Source organism: Helianthus annuus, chromosome 9 (genome assembly GCF_002127325.2).
Source record: "Helianthus annuus cultivar XRQ/B chromosome 9, HanXRQr2.0-SUNRISE, whole genome shotgun sequence".
Lineage (NCBI taxonomy): Eukaryota > Viridiplantae > Streptophyta > Magnoliopsida > Asterales > Asteraceae > Helianthus > Helianthus annuus.
The window spans coordinates 50,732,984-50,751,175 of record NC_035441.2 but is presented as its reverse complement, the minus strand read 5'-3'; the positions used below and the strand labels follow the sequence as shown (position 1 = coordinate 50,751,175).

At 39.4% G+C, this 18,192-nt stretch overlaps 1 non-coding gene across 1 annotated transcript; it reads right to left on the bottom strand.

Moving 5' to 3' along the window:
* Positions 1-2,525: 2,525 nt before the first annotated feature.
* LOC118482504 lies at positions 2,526-2,632 on the bottom strand. Its single transcript, XR_004868538.1, has one exon. It is a non-coding gene; the product is annotated as a small nucleolar RNA R71 (small nucleolar RNA).
* Positions 2,633-18,192: the final 15,560 nt, after the last annotated feature.

The window sequence follows — 18,192 nt, the reverse complement described above, 5'->3', positions numbered from 1 at the left end:
ACTGTTGGAAAACGTGTGTTTTTGTCTTCCTTTTGTGTTTTCAGGACCAAATGAGCTTAAACAAACAAAGGAACAAAAATGCAGCAAAAAATAACATAAATACAAAGAAAAGGAATAAACATAGCATGCCCGACCCCTCGACAACATCTCCACAAGCAAAAACAAGAAATAGAAGGCTGACCACGGCCCGTGCCCACTGGACACGGGGGCGTGGTCAGATGTCTGCAAAAATGGACAAAGCTATGGAAGCTTCTATGCCCACCACGGGGGCGTGCCCAGCTCAGCACGGGGCGTGGTCAATGCTAAGATTTGTAGAATCTTGCAAATCTTGATAGTACAGATACGCTTCTTCACACGGGGTCGTGCCCAGCGAACACGAGGCCGTGTGGAGCCTAATGCAGACAATTGCAATTACTAAAGGAAGAGAAAAGGGATGGCCACGGGGCCGTGTCCAGCGGACACAGGGGCGTGTCCAGCGAACACGAGGCCGTGGTCGGGCTTCTGTTCAGGTCATAAATAGGGGTGTTTGGCTCACTTCAAAGGCATCCTTTGGCACAGCACCCCTCTCCCACTTTGCCACCACTCCACCACCACTACAACACCCACATCTACCACCATCATTCATCATCCACCTTAGAGTGTGTGTTGTAGTCTCGGGATCCAAGATTGATCGTAAGAGCTCTTGTCAATCAAAGGCCATGTTCGGCTAAGTCTCTTACACCACTTAGTGAAGACAAGCATTTAATGTATTACTTTGGATTTTTAATCTTTTCGCACTTTTTATTTGGTTTTGTATTAATGACTTTATTAACTAGTTTCTTATGTTGAAGGTGAAACTTCTTTATCATTTGTCTGCGGTGTCTTGGCATTACTTAACTGTCTATATAAAGTAAAAGATTTTCACTATTCATATCTCTACGGTCTATATAGAGATATGTTGGCTACCTGGTCGGTGGTTAAGGGAATGGTTTATTAAGGTTCTTGCCTTGTTCAGTGTATAGATCCTGCGAGGACCTGGGTCAAGCTTACTAGGAGCTCTTTCAATACCCACTGGTATTGGATGGCGGGGGTGCGAATGGCTTGATCCCCTCATATGTAAACTACTATTAATACATTAAACATTAATGGCGGGGGGCCTACCACTTTTCGCATTAATAACTTAATTAATTATCTTCCAATATTCCGTCCCTTTGGGATTGTATCCTTGCTGACTCAAACCATAAGGTTGAGGGTAGCGATACCTTCAAAAGAGGGGCCTACTACTATAACTCAGATAATCTCTTAAAAAGTGTAAAAGTGCAGAAATCATCAAAGGATACATTAAAGGCGAGTCGGATCCAAGTGATTCATCTTGTCTGTCTGTTTTATTTTTATTTCAGCATTTTTGGTTTTTATTTTTCATGCTTAAAACCATTTCTAAAAATTTAGTTTGATTAGACGTTAAGGATAAACTGGTACTAAAAGCTCTTGTGTCCTTAGACGACCTCGGTATCTTACCAATGCTATACTACACTTACGATGGGTGCATTTGCCCATGTGTGTGAGCTTAGTGTTAGTAGAATATGGTGTTTTATAAATTTAAAACTTGACTAATGTGTAAAATGGGCTTAAAATATCAATAAAAAACATAATACACACTCGACACACACCAAGTTTTTGGCGCCGCTGCCGGGGACACAAGGTTTTTAAGAAAGTTAGGAATCAATGGCTTAATCATTTTTCTTGTTTTTCTATTTTTTCTGATTTTTCTTAATTTTTCATCTTCTGCAGAATTCAGCACGGGATCGTGCCTGGTCGGACACGGCCCGTGCCCAACATCTTTACTGGCAGTTTTTGTTTTCTGAGTTTCAGAAGAGTGACCACGGGGCCGTGGCGGTGCAGCACAGGGTCGTGTTAAACCCTCCAGTAATTGGGATCCAGAAAACAATCATTGTAACCACGACCACGGGGCCGTGGTGAGACTTCTGACCAACAATCTTTTTTGTTTTTATCGCAGGACTAGGACCCAGACGCAGCACTTATACTTCCTACGCAGTGCATGAGCTCCAGTTGAAATAAAGACATAAAAGAACCTCTAGACGTAGCCGAACGCTTTCTCGAAAAAGACATAAAGCTAAAATCCAAGAGAAAATTTCGAGGGACCCACTTCCAAGGGCGAATTAGCGTACCCTAATGGATTACCTACGACCCATGGTAGGTAATCTCGGCGCCGCTATCAATGCACCGAATGTCAATGCCAACAACTTCGAACTTCGGCCGCATTTGATACAAATGCTCCAAAACTCCACAACTTTTCATGGGCTTGCGAACGAAGATCCGCATTTACATATTACCAACTTTTTGGAAATATGTGATACTTTTTGGATCAACGGGGCATCAAACGACACCATACGCCTCTGGATGTTCCCATTTTCACTAAAAGACTGAGCTAAGGCTTGGCTTAATACCCTCCCAAGTGGTTCGGTAAACACTTTGTATAAGCCCAAAAGTTTCTATATAATTATTTCTCTCCTTCTAAAACGACTAAATTAATGACTGAAATTAATACATACTCACAAGAGGACGGGGAATCCTTATATGAAACTTGGGAAAGATTCAAGTAGCTATTAAGAAAATGCCCTCATTATGGTCCTGTAGTATGGAAACAAGTATCCACTTTCTATAATGGGTTGTTGCCACACACAAGACAAACACTCGACTCTAGCTCCGGGGGACTTCTAGGTAATCGTTGCCCAAATGAAATTTACAATCAAATTGAGGAAATTGCTCAAAACAATTTTCAATGGCACACTCCCTGAGGCACAAAATCTATTGCCCCGGGCGCCCATAAGGTAAATGAAAGAACTTCTTTACAAGCCCATATCGAGGCCCTCTTTTCAAAAATTAAAAAGTTAGAAATGGCAAAAACAGCCTCGGTTATGGCTTGCGAAGGGTGTGGTGGGCCACATAAAAATGGGAGTTGTATGAAAGAAATGGATAATCAAATGGAAATGGTAAACTACATTGGTAATAGACCTAGGCCGTCGGGTTCCCCAACGGGTACCTACTACCAAGGATGGCGTAACCACCCTATCCTTGGTTGGAGAGAACCCGGCAATAGTACTAATCAACGAAACCAAAACCAACGAATAAACTTTCTACAACCAAGAAATGAGTCACAAAATTTCTCTCAACAACAACAAGGGGGACGAGAGAGGCTTTAAGATACTATCTCACGCCTCATCTCCGACACCAAAAAGAAAAACTCGAATCGATTCCAACAAATGGAATCGAGCTTTAAAAATCAACAAGCTAGTATTCAAAACATTGAAAAACAACTAAATCAACTAGCTCAAAATTTCTCCAAGAGACCAAAAGGCGCGTTACCCAGCAATACCAAGACCAACCCAAAGGCGCAAGTGCAACTCATAACATTGAGAAACCGTACCGTAGGTCCCGAGGAGGCGCCGCTACCCCCATCCGACAAAAGTCCACCCATTCAAACCACGACCTCACCAACACCCCAAAAAGAAACAACTCCTCTGCCAAATCACGAACCTACCAAGAACCCCTCGGTGCCTTACCCCGGTCGGTTACTTCGCTAAAAGACCAATGGGCAATTCACAAAATTCGTAAACTTACTAAAACAATTGCACATCAATCTTCCATTTGTGGAAGTCCTCACTCAAATGCCTACATATTCAAAATTTATGAGAGACTTTCTCACTCACAAAAAGGAAAATTGAAACATTGCAATTAGTTAATTTAAGTGAAGAATGCTCCGCCGTGCTACTCAACAAACTCCCACCAAAGAAAATCGACCCCGGAAACTTCACCATCCCTTGTTCCATTGGGGGATCACCCATACGCAATGCGCTAGCCGATCTAGGGGCTTGCATCAATCTCACGCCCGCATCAATGTTTGACCGACTCTGATTAGGTAAAACAATTCCCATAAAGATGAGCGTACAACTCACCGATAGGTCTATCAAATATCCACAAGGTGTCGCCAAAAATCTATTGGTAAAAGTCGGAGACTTTGTCTTCCCGGTCGACTTTGTCATACTCGATATGGAAGAAGACACCAAAGTACCCCTCATTCTAGGAAGACCATTCCTAGCCACCGCTCACGCAATGGTAGATATGAGTGGAGGGAAGTTAACATTGAGGGTCGGAGACAAAGAGATGGAGTTCAGGGTTGGGAAAAGAGTAGAAGACAATGACCCGGTCAACTACATGGATGTCATAGACTCAAGCTTGGATGATGCTCTCCGACGGTGCAACATGGGATACAAGACATCCCACTTGGGTAACATATGACTGACTTTGGGTCTAGCCAAGGACCCTTATAAACATAGCGCACCACGGAGTCATTCCGCGGAACTGTCCTTAGTTTTAGTTTAGATTAACTTTTATATTTTCTAGTTAATTTTACTTTTCAGGAATAAAACACACTCGAAAAGGTGGAGGTTACCAAGGGAAAGAATACACCACACCCCATGCATAAAAACAGAGCCTCCTGACAATTTTCCATCATTACAGCAAGTTCAGCACGGGGCCGTGCTCAGCCAACAAGCCCCCGTGCCCAAGGCTCTGCAGAAAATGCCCAGTTCAGGTAACTAGACACGGGGCCGTGGTTACGGAACATGCCCCCATGCCCAGCCTTCTGTTTAAATATGATACTGGCAATCTGAACACAGAGCCGTGCCCGGACCAACCCGGGCCAGTGGCCAGACGCCTAGTAACATGAATTTTTGTTTTTAAACACCTTTTTACACATTCAATCAACCTAAAAACTTATTTTTGAGACACATTGAGGACAATGTGTAATTTAAGTGTGGGGGATGCTAAAACCTTGAATTTTGCAAGGCCTAATCACAAGCCTTAAACAAAACTCTATTGGAACCGCTAATCACCACAAATTTTTTTCGAAAACTTTTTATTTTTTCTACTTGTCTTGGTTTAATTTGGGAATAACAAGTTCTGAAAATGTTATATTTTTACAAATTTACAACCGATACAGTCGTGATAAAAAGAAACAACATAAGAAAATTATGAAACGGCACGATAAGTCGAGTTAAAAATTGATTATATATATTTAATCACATTATAAACCCATTCCCATAATAAGTGAGTTTTAAGCCTTTATTGAGCATAGAAGCATACATCTTTTAACTAAATGCTCATTTTTCATTTCCTGTGTGAATAGCCGCTTGGTTCTTACGACTCTAGAACTTGCCACGACGATACATTCCCAGTTCTTACCAACTTAAACCCAAGTAAGTAAATGATGGAGGCATTAGGAGCAACCGATTTTCCTTTCAACACGATTATTTTTCATTTTCTTTATCACCTACCCAAAATCCCCCTAGTTAACCCATTTGAGCCTAAACCTTTTCATTTCTAAACCCACAAAACAAACACCCTTTACCCACCAAAAACATTTTTCTTTTTAACCCTTTATTTAGTAAAAAACTCGGTCTTCTTGTGATACTTCTATATAAAAAAAAAGTCCAGCAATAAACAAATAAAGTCCTCAAAGAAACTTTGTTTGAAGATGCTTAGTTTGAATAAAAGTTACAAAATCAAAAAGTTTTACGACGACCAACGTTTTTTACGCTTTTAGCCCTTTTTACTAACCACTAACCAAAACCACATACCCTTAGCCCAAGCCTAACCCTTTCCCCAAGTCCTCTTGATATTTACGAAGGTCTATAGTTAAAAAGGATGAGGATTGATTGCTTGACAAGCATATGGTAGAAGTAAGTTCCATGCCGTTCTCGAGTGTTTCACAAAAAAATACATATTCGGCCGAGTGTTAAGTGATCTCCCGTAAGTTATGTGAACTTGTATATAAATGGAATTTTAAAGAGGCATGTTATGCCCAAATAAGTAATTTCTCTTATGAAACGTTCTAAATAAATCATAACGAATAGGATTGAAAATTGTATAAAAATAAAACCTAATAAATATCTTGGATTCCCGACACTCAAGACAAGCCCAAAACTTCTCTTCTACCCATTCCATTTGGGTGTGTAAGCCACATAATAAAGAGTTTTGCTTGAGGACAAGCAAAGATTCAAGTGTGGGGGTATTTGATGTGTGTAAAATGCAACATATAAATTACATTAAATGAGGCATAAAACTAACCCTTTTTTAGTACTAATGTTGGAAAAAGTGTGTTTTTGTCCACCTTTTGTATTTTCAAGACCAAATGAGCTTAAACAAACAAAAGGAACAAATATGCAGCAAAAACTAATATAAATACAAAGAAATGGAATAAATGCAGCATACCCGACCCCTCGACAGCATCTCCACAAGCAAAAACAAGAAACAGAAGGCTGACCACGACACGTGCTCACTGGACACGGGGGCGTGGTCAGATGTCTGTAGAAATGGACAAAGCTGTGGAAGCTTCTACGCTCACCACGGGGGCGTGCCCAGCTCAGCACGGGGCGTGGTCAATGCTAAGATTTGCAGAATCTTGCAAATCTTCATAGTACAAATACGCTTCTGCACACGGGGCTGTGCCCAGCGAACACGGGGTCGTGTGGAGCCTAATGCAGACAATTGCAATTAATGAAGGAAGAGAAAAGGGATGGCCACGGGGGCGTGTCTAGCGGAAATGAGGCCATCGTCGGGCTACTGTTCAGGCTATAAATAGGGGTGCTTGGCTCACTTCAAAAGCATCTCTTGGCAAACCACCTCTCTCCCACTTTGCCACCACTCCACCACCACTACAACACCTACATCCACCACCATCATCCATCATCCACCTTAGAGTGTGTGTAGTAGTCTCGGGATCCAAGATTGATCGTAAGAGCTCTTGTCAATCAAAGACCATGTTTCGCTAAGTCTCTTACATCACTTGGTGAAGACAATCATTTAATGTATTACTTTTGATTTTTAATCTTTTCACACTTTTTATCTGGTTTTGTATTAATGACTTTAATAACTAGTTTCTTATATTGAAGGTGAAACTTCTTTTTCATTTGTCTGTGGTGTCTTGGCATTACTTTACTGTCTATATAAAGTAAAAGATTTTCACCATTCATATCTTTACGTTCTATATAGAGATATGTTGGCTACCTTGTCGGGGGTTAAGGGAATGGTTTAGTAAGGTTATTGCCTTGTTCAACGTATAGATCCTGCGAGGTCCTGGGTCAAGCTTAATAGGACCTCCTTCAATATCCACTGGTATTGGATGGCGAGGGTGCAAATGGCTTGATCCCCTCATATGTAACTACTATTAACACATTAAACTGGCTACTTGGAATTGTATCCCTGCTGACTGAAACCATTTAGCTGAGGGTAACGTCACCTTCAAAAGAGGGGCCTACCACTTTTCGCATTAATAACTTAATTAATTATCTTCCAATATTCCGACCCTTTGGGATTGTATCCTTGCTAACTCAAACCACTGGGATGAGGGTAACGTCACCTTCAAAAGAGTGGCCTACTACTATAACTAAAATAATCTCTTAAAAAGTGCAAAAGTGTAGAAATCATCAAAGGATACATTAAAGGCGAGTTGGATCCAAGTGATTCATCTTGTTTATCTGTTTTATTTTTATTTTTATTTTAGCATTTTTAGTTTTTATTTTTCATGCTTAAAATTTTAGTTTGATTAGACGTTCAAGATAAACCGGTACTAAAAGCTCTTGTGTCCTTGGACGACCTCGGTATCTTACCAACGCTATACTGCGCTCACGATGGGTGCACTTGCCCATGTATGGGTTTAGTGTTAGTAGAATATCGTGTTTTATAAATTTAAAACTTGACTAATGTGTAAAATGGGCTTAAATTATCAATAAAAAAACATAATACACCTGACACACACCAGTTGACCAGCTTATGGATTAGGTGGGTTGGTTGATTTGAGAGTCACAAGATAGACAAGAGAGAGAGGGGTTACATGCCATACCGCTCCCACCACCTCGAGCACCACATCATTAGCAGCAGGCGCAACAGCTAGATCCAGATTCGGACTCGGACTCGGAGGCATAGGACAGCTGCATATACATATTTTGGTATATAGTGTTCAGTTGTAGTTTATATTTTGTTATGGATGTACAAACTTATCTTATATATGTCAAATTTAAGTTTGTTTTCAGTTATTCGATTACCTAATGATTGTTTGTCTTAAATTGATATTTCATAATAAATGATAAAACATTGACATTGAAATATAATACGGAAACAACATAACTTTCAAAAGAGTAAACTTTCGTTTTGCTCCCTGTGGTTTGGTCACTTTAACGGTTGTGCCCCAAACCTTTAAAAATAGCCATTTTACTCCATGATCTCTGAAGCCTTTCATCATTTCACTCCCCATCTCTAACTCCATCCAAATTGTTTGTTAACTGAAAGGGTGTTTTGGTAACTTCAAATATAAAACTAAGGGTATTTTAGTAAAACTAGAAATAAAAGATTATATTATATATAATAATAAATAATAACAAAACCATCATCTCTTTTCTCTCTCTCTACCCTCTCTGCACTCTTTCTCTTCTCTCTCTACCCTCTCTGCACTCTCTCTCAACCCTACCCACCACCATCAGACAACACCTTGAAATAAGAACAACCACCTATCTTCTTTCTCTCTCTCTATACCCTCTCTCTTCATCCCCAACAACCACCGCCATCACCACCTGAATCGAAATCAGAAGCCCAAGTATGCCTTCTCGACACTTTGGTTTTCATTAATTAAACCATCATTGAACAGCTTGCTGGGTATAAAGAACAAAACAGAAAGCATTGCTTTAGAATCTAGATCTGGGGTCTGTCCCTCATTGAGTTTCCAAGAGTCTTGATTGCCAATGGTAACACATTGAACCTGCAACAATTTTCCTTACCGCAGATTCTATACAGTTTTAATCAAGTACAGGTCCAGCACTTTGAACGAAAAGGTTCCAAGCATCTTCTTCATTCATAAGATTTAATTGAAAAGGAACATCAACAGCCATGTCCCTGCAAACTTCACGAGATCGAGTAGTTAAAAGAATCGTACAACAGGGATCCCATGATGAAATTTTGAATGATTTGGGGAAATAAGTGATGGGTTTATGATAATTGAGAAGGGTTTGATTTTGAAGGTGGTTTGCAATTGGGGCTGATGGTGGCTGGGCAGGATTGAGACAGAAGAGAGAGTGCAGAGGGTAGAGGGAGAAGAGATGATGGTTTTGTTATTTTTTATTATTATTTATAATATAATCTTTTATTTGAGTGGAAAAGACTAAAATGCCCCTCATGTGAGGGGCATGTGACAAAGATTTAACAGTTGAATTGAATGGAGTTAGAGGCGAGGAGTGAAATCATGAAAGACTTCAGAGATCAGGGAGTAAAATGGCTATTTTTAAAGGTTTGGAGCAAAACCGTTAAAGTGAGCAAACCACAAGGAGCCAAACGGAAGTTTACTCTTTTAAAAATGTTAAATAACATTTAAACGATATAATATTTGAATTCGGTTATTAAAATGTTGAAACCAGAATAACATTTAAACAATATAATATTTTAATGGTAGAGTAATATCTGGAAAAATAAAATGTTACAAACAATGTAATATTTAAACGATCAAATATATTTTAAGGGTCGATCTTGAAAACGGTAAAATATTTTTATTAAAAAAAATAAAATTTCTCTTTAAAAAAACACATTTTTTTTCACTAAAAAAATGACCCTCCAAAAACCATATTAAAGTATCTTTATGTCGTTACGTGTTAGTATTGGTGTATTAGATGACGCAAAATTTTTTTTGTTGACTTTAATTTCTCATGGGGGCGAGTAGATCGCGATATGCATCCCGCAAATTTTTTATAATATTAACATACTCTACAACGAGAAATGATCAAATCAAAATATCGAACATGTTGTCCATGCTTAATGATGGACGGAATCTGAGCTGCAAATTTAGATTTAAATCAATTTCTTAAGACGAATGGGTATGGGGATCGGCACAGGGCCGTCCCCCCCCCCCCATTTAGGCTAGTCACACACCGCCCCAAAGGGGCTCGGCACGGCAATTCCGTCACAATTGTGACGATGGAGACGGGGCTAAGTGGTGGGCCCCCCATCTGACTCTCACTCATCCTTTATATATATATTAATATATTATTAATGGTGGGGTAGTCTTGGCTAGTCCCCACACCCTTGGGTAGTCCCCAAAGAGACTATCCTCCTCCCGTGATTACGTGGCGCCCACGTGGCGGGTAGTCTCCAAAGAGACTATCCTCCCCATACCCAATGGTCTAACAGGTTGTTCATTCACCTGTACCAACTTAATTATAATAATCAGTTAAATTTAAGAATATTAAAATTACCCTATCTATTACCCTACAGTAAAAGGGTATTATTGTAATTTGCTATCTTTTTCATTCTTTTACATGCCATGAAACCGGGTGTTTTTTATCTACATTTTTATGATTTTACTTAAGTTTGACATACCGTCGCAATGTGCGAGATATTTTAATATTTAAACACGGGTGTTTTCTATCTACATGTTCATGGTTTTACTTATGTTTAATATACGACGTGACGTACCGTCGCAATACGCGAGATATTTTGCTACTTAAATTTAAAATACATCTTGAAAACACTATAACAGCTACAGTGGTTTTTTAAGTTTCAAATTATTAATTTAATTTATTTATGTACACGATATAATATTTATTTTATATTGTTATGGGTAGCGGTATTATTTGTGTAGGAGAAGGTATTGATCCCATTATGTGAAGAACAACACGAAACGATGGAATACCTTCTCGTCTAATGCCTGACGGCAAGTATGGTGCGAAGCATCATCAATATTTTAGAGATATGTTGCAACATCACAAGTACTTGCATTTCAATGAAGATAAAAAGAAACAAGTCCAGCCGATAATTCTCATAGCTTATAGAAAACTAGAAATAACAAAATTTTCTCAAATATCGAGTCTTCTATTTGTCACACCCCGACCGCGTTAAAACAACAAAACCGTGGCGGAAACGTCGGGGAGGGTTGCAGCAGAATTATTGTTTCACAACCATGGATACACAAAGAGTTTCATTTTATTGAAAATATTAACATTACATTGTCTTGACACATAACAAACACGTTAAATATCGACTATCATTGTTATTATGTTACTAAGGCCTTGTCCAGATCCTATGTGACGCATGCATCCTAAAACCACATCAAGCAACAACACCTGAAACATAAGTAAAAACTTAGTCAGGAAGGAAATGTTGGCGAGTACTTAGGTTTTATAGGAGTGTCGGATTCATGGCTAGTTTTAATGTTGCAATACTTCATTTAAAAACTTTGTTTTGAAAAGAGTGTAATATTGCAACTCAATTAACCAACTCAAATCAAGCGGGTTATAGTTTATAAAATCTCATAGCCATGATTCTTAACCCAAAAACATTTGTTTTAGTAAAGCAATTTGTAAAACATCTTGTATTAAATCGTTAATAAAATCTTGTTAATAAAACTCGTATTATTTCGAAAACCTCGTTTGTGTGATATCGTTCCAAAATCGCTTACCCAAGTGAACTAAATAACGCCACAGTATATAATATGTTGAAAACACTTATATATAAGAAGTAACAGTGGCGTATCTACCATGTTTTCACCACATTACACCCGTCCCGTTATCTAAACACTAGCAAAAACCCAATCGTTTACCCAGATTGTTTAACATCGTTTTCAAATTGTTTCCAAATCGTTTACTCGTTTAAATCGTTTAATTCGTCCTCGTTTTAATTGTGATAACTTATATATGGTCGTCTCGTTAATAACATTCAAACCTTCGTGACTCGATCACCTCTTTTATCGCTTCTCGAGTTAACAAACCACCAAAGGGTAAGTTAACAAACATCAGATTAAGTCGCTACCCACAACCCCCAAACATAACCATGGGTGTAGTAAAGTAATGGGATTTGTCAGATCCTATGGTACCATAACCTAATACTGGTCGGTTGGGCCAAAATTAATGAATGTCATTTGTTATGTAACTACAACCATCAAGTTTCGTTCACATTAATGAAATCGTTATTAGTTTAGTAAAAATCGTTTTAATCGTTTTTGAAATCATCATTTAAACCTTGAAAACATTTCATACATATGAATCACCCCAAAACATTTAAAAACAGTAAAATAGGGGAACTATGTACTCACTTGGAGTGCAAAGTATCTTCAATTAATAGAACTCAAGCAAACTCAAGCAAACCAGAGCAATCAAACAGTACCTAGTAATCGAATCACTAGTCAAACGATAGACGCCTAAATCAGAAGATCGGATAGAATGAATTCTTGTAAACCCAATGAGTGTTGGAACTCATGTGATATGGTTTAGAAAAGCTTACATCCTAAATTGAAACCTAACGTAAGTGCTTTCGACCCATCGCGACCCATTATGGTAGCTTACACTACTTTAACGCGCCGTGCGCGCAATGCGCATTCGAGACATCTAACTAGTCCTATGACAAGTATTATATGCCTTTTTATGTTTAAATATGTTACATAATCAGTTACGTGGCAAAAGCTTAGGTTACATATGCTTAATTACCAATTATGCATGAAAAGGGTATTTTGGTAATTTACCTAAGGTATATAAACTACTTATCATACAACTACCTAAACTAGGTGACCATAAGGTATAACCTCGGAAAGTTATTCCCTATGCTATTATGGTCACTAAACATGTTTGGTCGGATCCTAATGATCGACCAAACGGGTCGTGTTCGAAAGTCTAAGCGGGTGTTTAGTCCGCTTTGACTTACGACTCTAGACTAGCACTAAACTAAAAAGTGACGAGCTAAACATGTTAAAACATGCTTAACTAAATTAGAAAACAAGTTTGGTATCAAAACAAATGGTTTTGATACCTAAGAGTAGTTTGGTTACAAAATACGCGTAAATGCGTATTTTGGCCGAAATTACGACTCGTCACTGAGCCTAGATAACGTGGTAATCAGTAGGTATAGTCACTAGGGGCTATAACCATCGTGATTACACTCACGTAATGAAGTTTAAACGAACTTCACATTGACCATAAATTGGTCAATGCAGAAAGTCAAACACAGTTTGACTTTAACGCTAAAACGAATGAAAAGAACGAAAGAACACTAAAAGAAGGTCCCCGTAAGATTTGATTCCGATTTTTCTCTCAGGTAGGAAGCATATACTTCCACTTAGAGAGCACAAATCAGAATTCAAATTGTGAGTTTTGAAGTGAAATGGATGGGGTATATATAGGATTTCTAGAACCGTTAAGATCGTTCCTCGAAAACTGAGCTTTGATCTCGACCTTACATGTGTGCCCATGGTTTTCTAAAACCATGGGAGCCCCAAATATGGACTATGTTCATTGAATACCAGGCCATGGTTTTGCAAAACCATGGGTGAAAACTATCACACTTCAAAATGGACTAGGTTCATTGAATCTGCCAGAAATTTCAAAAATGGTCCCTGCACTTGTAAAACTTGATTTTTCTTTTTTTTTTTTTTTTTTTTTTGCACTTTTAAGCCCCGTTAACCCCATTTCAAGGCTCTAAAATAAAGTTAAACTATAAGGAACTTAAAATATGCTCAAAAACATCTCGGATGTCGGTTCGTTTGGTCATACGGTTGCGTTATTCGCTTAATTACGACGGAAGTCGTAACGAACGCAAACACGATCCAAATTAAGCGACGAATGGAATTTTATCATGCCAAACACTAAAATAAAATATTTTAATGCTTACATAATTTCTTTTTTGGATGTCCGGATGTATTCAGAACGTAAGTTACGCGCGAAAATGCAAAATTATGCACTTTTTGACGCTTTTAGTCCCTGAATGAGCATAAAGTTTATTTTAGCATACCGAACCCCTCAAAGCCTATTTCTAAGCTATGTAAAGGTTATTTAGGGTATGTTTAACTTATGATCAAGTTCCGGAATGTTCGTTACTATACAAATCGGCATAGTTTCACAGTTTGACACAAATAGTCCCTGCGATCGAACAAAGTTGATTTTAACACACCAAACCATCCAAAACTTATTTCTAAGTTATGTGGAGGTTATTTAAGGTATGTTAAGACTATGTCACTATTCCAGAGTGTTTTTTGCATTAAACTGGTTATATTTACGCATCGGTGCGCACGTAACCTTCTAGAAAGCGATTTAGAGCTTGAAATCGGAATCGAATCGAATTGAAAACTTACCAAACATAAATACACACATAATAACACAAAAACATATATAATAACACCAAATCACATTGTTTTATTAATAATCAACATTTTTTTACATTGAACCACGACTACTGAACACAATTGTCACAGTCTCCCCTACTTCATGAAATTTCGTCCCGAAATTTAACTAGAGGAAGCTTGTGAAAACAAATGCGGATATTTCGCCTTCATGGTCCTCATGTTCCCAAGTAAACTCTGGGCCACGTTTGGACTCCCAGCGAATTTTTACCAATCGAATCCGTTTGTTCTTCAACTGTTTGAAAGTACGTTCCATGATCTCCACGGGTTTCTCGACAAAGTGCATCGTTTCATCGATTTGGATCTCGTCGAGAGGAATGTGAAGATCAGCGTCGGCTAAACACTTTTGCAAATTGGACACGTGAAAAGTCGGGTGAATATCCCAAGCTGTAATCATATCCTCCAAAGTTTGAATCGTTCGCTCAGATTGACTATCTGTTTGGGGATGATAAGCAGTGCATAGATTCAGTTGGGTTCCCAAAGCAGATTTGGTCTTCCAGAAATGAGATGATAATCGAGCATCACTATCAAAAGTGATATCCAAAGGAACACCATGTCGTGATACAATCTCATCAACATAAATCTTTGCAAGTTTATCAGCAGATAGATTCTTGCGAATTGGAATAAAATTAGCTGATTTCATTAATCGATCGATAACAACCCAAATAGCATCGTGACCTTTAGATATACGTGGTAACTTAGTGATGAGATCCATCGCAAGGCTCTCCCACTTCCAAACCGGTATCTCTGGTTGTACAAGCAAACCAGAAGGTCGTTGATGTTCAGCCTTGACTTTAAGACAAGTTAGGCATTTTGATACATACAAGGCAACATCCTTCTTCATACAGGCCACCAGAACTTAGTACGAAGATCCTTGTACAATTTATCAGCACCAGGATTGATGGAATATCGAGACTTGCGAGATTCGTCCATTACCAAGGTGCGAAGGTCGTCTTGTTTTGGAATCCACAAACGATCCTTGAAATAGAGCAACCCATCGTCCTTCGTTTCGAGTTTAAGCTCAAGCTGATGTGGTAATTCCGTACCCATCAAATTTTGTGAAACACAAAATTGCTGAGCTTGAAGAACACGAGTTTGAAGATTAAATAGCCTTTGGAGCGCTTCTTCTTGTTTGGGTCCCCACTCAAAATGCTTATTCCTTTGAGTCAAAGAAGTGAGTGGAACCGCGATTTTGAGAAGTTTGAAATGAATCGACGATAATATCCAGCAAGACCAAGAGAAGGTCGAATCTCTGTTGGTGTTGTTGGTGTATTCTAGTCTTTGATAGCAACAATCTTGGATGGATCCACATGAATACCCTGCTCATTGACTATATGACCCAAGAATTGAACTTCTTTAAGCCAGAATTCACACTTGGAGAATTTAGCAAAAAGTTGTTCCCTTCTTAAGGAGTTCCAATGTTAAGCGAAGGTGTTGCTCGTGCTCGGCTGGAGACTTCGAATAGACCAGAATATCGTCGATGAACATAATGATGAACTTGTCTAAATAAGGTTTATAGACCCAATTCATTAAGTCCATAAAGATAGCTAGAGCATTAGTCAAACCAAAAGGCATGATAGAGAACTCATAATGCCCATACCATGAGCGGAAAGCAGTTTTGGGAATATCTTCTTCGAGAATACGAAGTTGATGATACCCAGAACGCAGGTCGATTTTTGAAAAGCATGAAGCACCTTGCAGCTGATCAAAGAGATCATCAATTCGAGGTAGGGGATATCGAATTTCGACGGTGAGCTTATCAAGCCCACGATAATCGATATACATTCGAAAAGACCCATCTTTCTTTTTCACGAAGAGGACAGGGGCTCCCCAAGGTGAAAAGCTCGGACGGATGAATTCCTTATCAGATAACTCTTGAAGTTGCTTCGATAATTTTTGCATCTTCGACGGTGCAAGACGATAAGGCGCTTTTGCAATTGGGTTGGCATTGGGTACAAGGTTAAAATGAAACAGGACTTGACGAACTGGAGGCAAACCAGGCAGTTCATTAGGAAACACGTCTGGATAATCCCGAACAGTTAGAATATCCTGAATACTCTTGCTCTTGACTTTCTCCTCGATGACATGTGCTAGGAAAGCAACATATCTTTTTCGTAGATAGCTTTGGGCTTTTGTTTCTTAAAAGAAACGGGCGTCTAAGGTTCTAGGGGAGATCACAAGTGATCATAAAAAAAAGACAAAACCACACGAGTGGTTTATTTTTGTATTGACATCATAAGGTTGCATCAAACATTCATACAATTGCATTGGTTCACAAAAATAAAAACCACAAATTTTTATTTATATAACAACCACATTGTCTTTAAATGTTAAAAGATAGCAACCAGAGGAATTACAAAATACTAATCGTTCACTGCTGCATCATTGATCACCTCATTGATGTTATACACTCCTCCACGTGCTGGATTCACCTTGACGTTGACGTTCGCATTCGGGTTTGCGTTCACCGGTCTAGGACAGTTGTTGTAGAAATGACCAAACTCTCCACAGTTGAAACATGAACCCGGTGGGAATCTCGTAGCATTCCCTTGAACTGGAGCTTGAACCTGAGCAACCTGATTTTGTCCCAGACGACAAATATTGGCCAAATGCCCAAGTTTTCCACACGTTGTGCATTGCTTACAAGCTTGCTGTACAACATGATGACCGTTGCAGCGAGCACAATGAGGTGCGGTACCTGCATATGCCTTTTTCGCAGGAGGCTGAGCCGGTGGATTCTGATCAGTCTGTGTCGTAACAGCGAAGTTCTAAGCATCCTTCCGCTTTCTTGACTTCTTTGTCGTCTCACCTTCCTTACCCTTACCCTTTTTCTTGTTTTTCCTAGAATCAACCGCCTTCTTTTTATCACTCTTGCAGGTGAGTTTACCCTTCCTGACTTGAGACTCAGTCAGGGTTGCAGACAACTCGATGGCTTGACGAAGGGTAGTAGGGTTAACACCGGTCACAATATCCAGAATAGAATCGGGTAAACCATCGATATATCTCTCGGTTGCCTTCTCCATAGGGGTAACCATGGTGGGACACAATAGACTGAGTTCCTCAAAACGATCCGTGTACGCACGGTGCTCAGCCCCATCTTGCTTTAAATCGTCAAACTCTCATTCCAAAGCTCGAACCTCGTGACGGGCACAAAACTCTTTCATCATGAGAGCCCGAAGCTCATCCCACGTTTGTGCCAATGCCACTTCGGCACCCCTATCGCCCGAAGCTCAAACACGCTAGAAGCAAATTCAACCTTCCGCGCATTCGGACACTGGACGTGTCTGAATGTGCTCTCGATACTCTCAAACCACTGCAAGAGCGCAGTTGCTCCTTGCGACCCAGAAAACTTTAGAGGCTTAGCAGAATTGAAGCTCTTGAAGTTGCACGGCGCATTGTTGTTGTTATTATTGTTGTTGAATATCTCGTGGACTTGGGTCACAACACCTGGAAGCACAGCAGCCACTTGCTGAGAAACCAAGGCTGCGATTTCTTCAATAGTGAAAGATTGTGCTTCACGTCGAGGAGGCATTGTCTAATAAGGAAACAAGAGAAACGAGTGCGGTTGAAAAGAAAAAGAGGTATTGAAAATACCGTCAAAACACCAGAAAGGCGATCATTTGTTCGTTACCTCAAACAAACAAACGACACGGAGAGACTAATCAAAGTAAATGGATCAAAAATAATGTATCGCCGAAGACATGCTCGCCTATAAGTGGACACTCACCCCAAGAGTTCCCAGGTAAGAGTGACTGGTCCGATACTGTGGATTTGTACGAACACTCTAGCCTTAGACAGAAAATTCAGAATACAGGCACCCACCCTTCCAGTTTGCACGTGTTCACACTATTTAGACCCAAACTCTGACGAGATTTTGAAAACTTAAAGGGTTCAAAACCTAGTAATCAATCATCCTAGAACAGATGATTAGTTTTCAAAGCGGATTCGAACTTAGCGTTCTCATTGTGGTTATCACCTAAGGA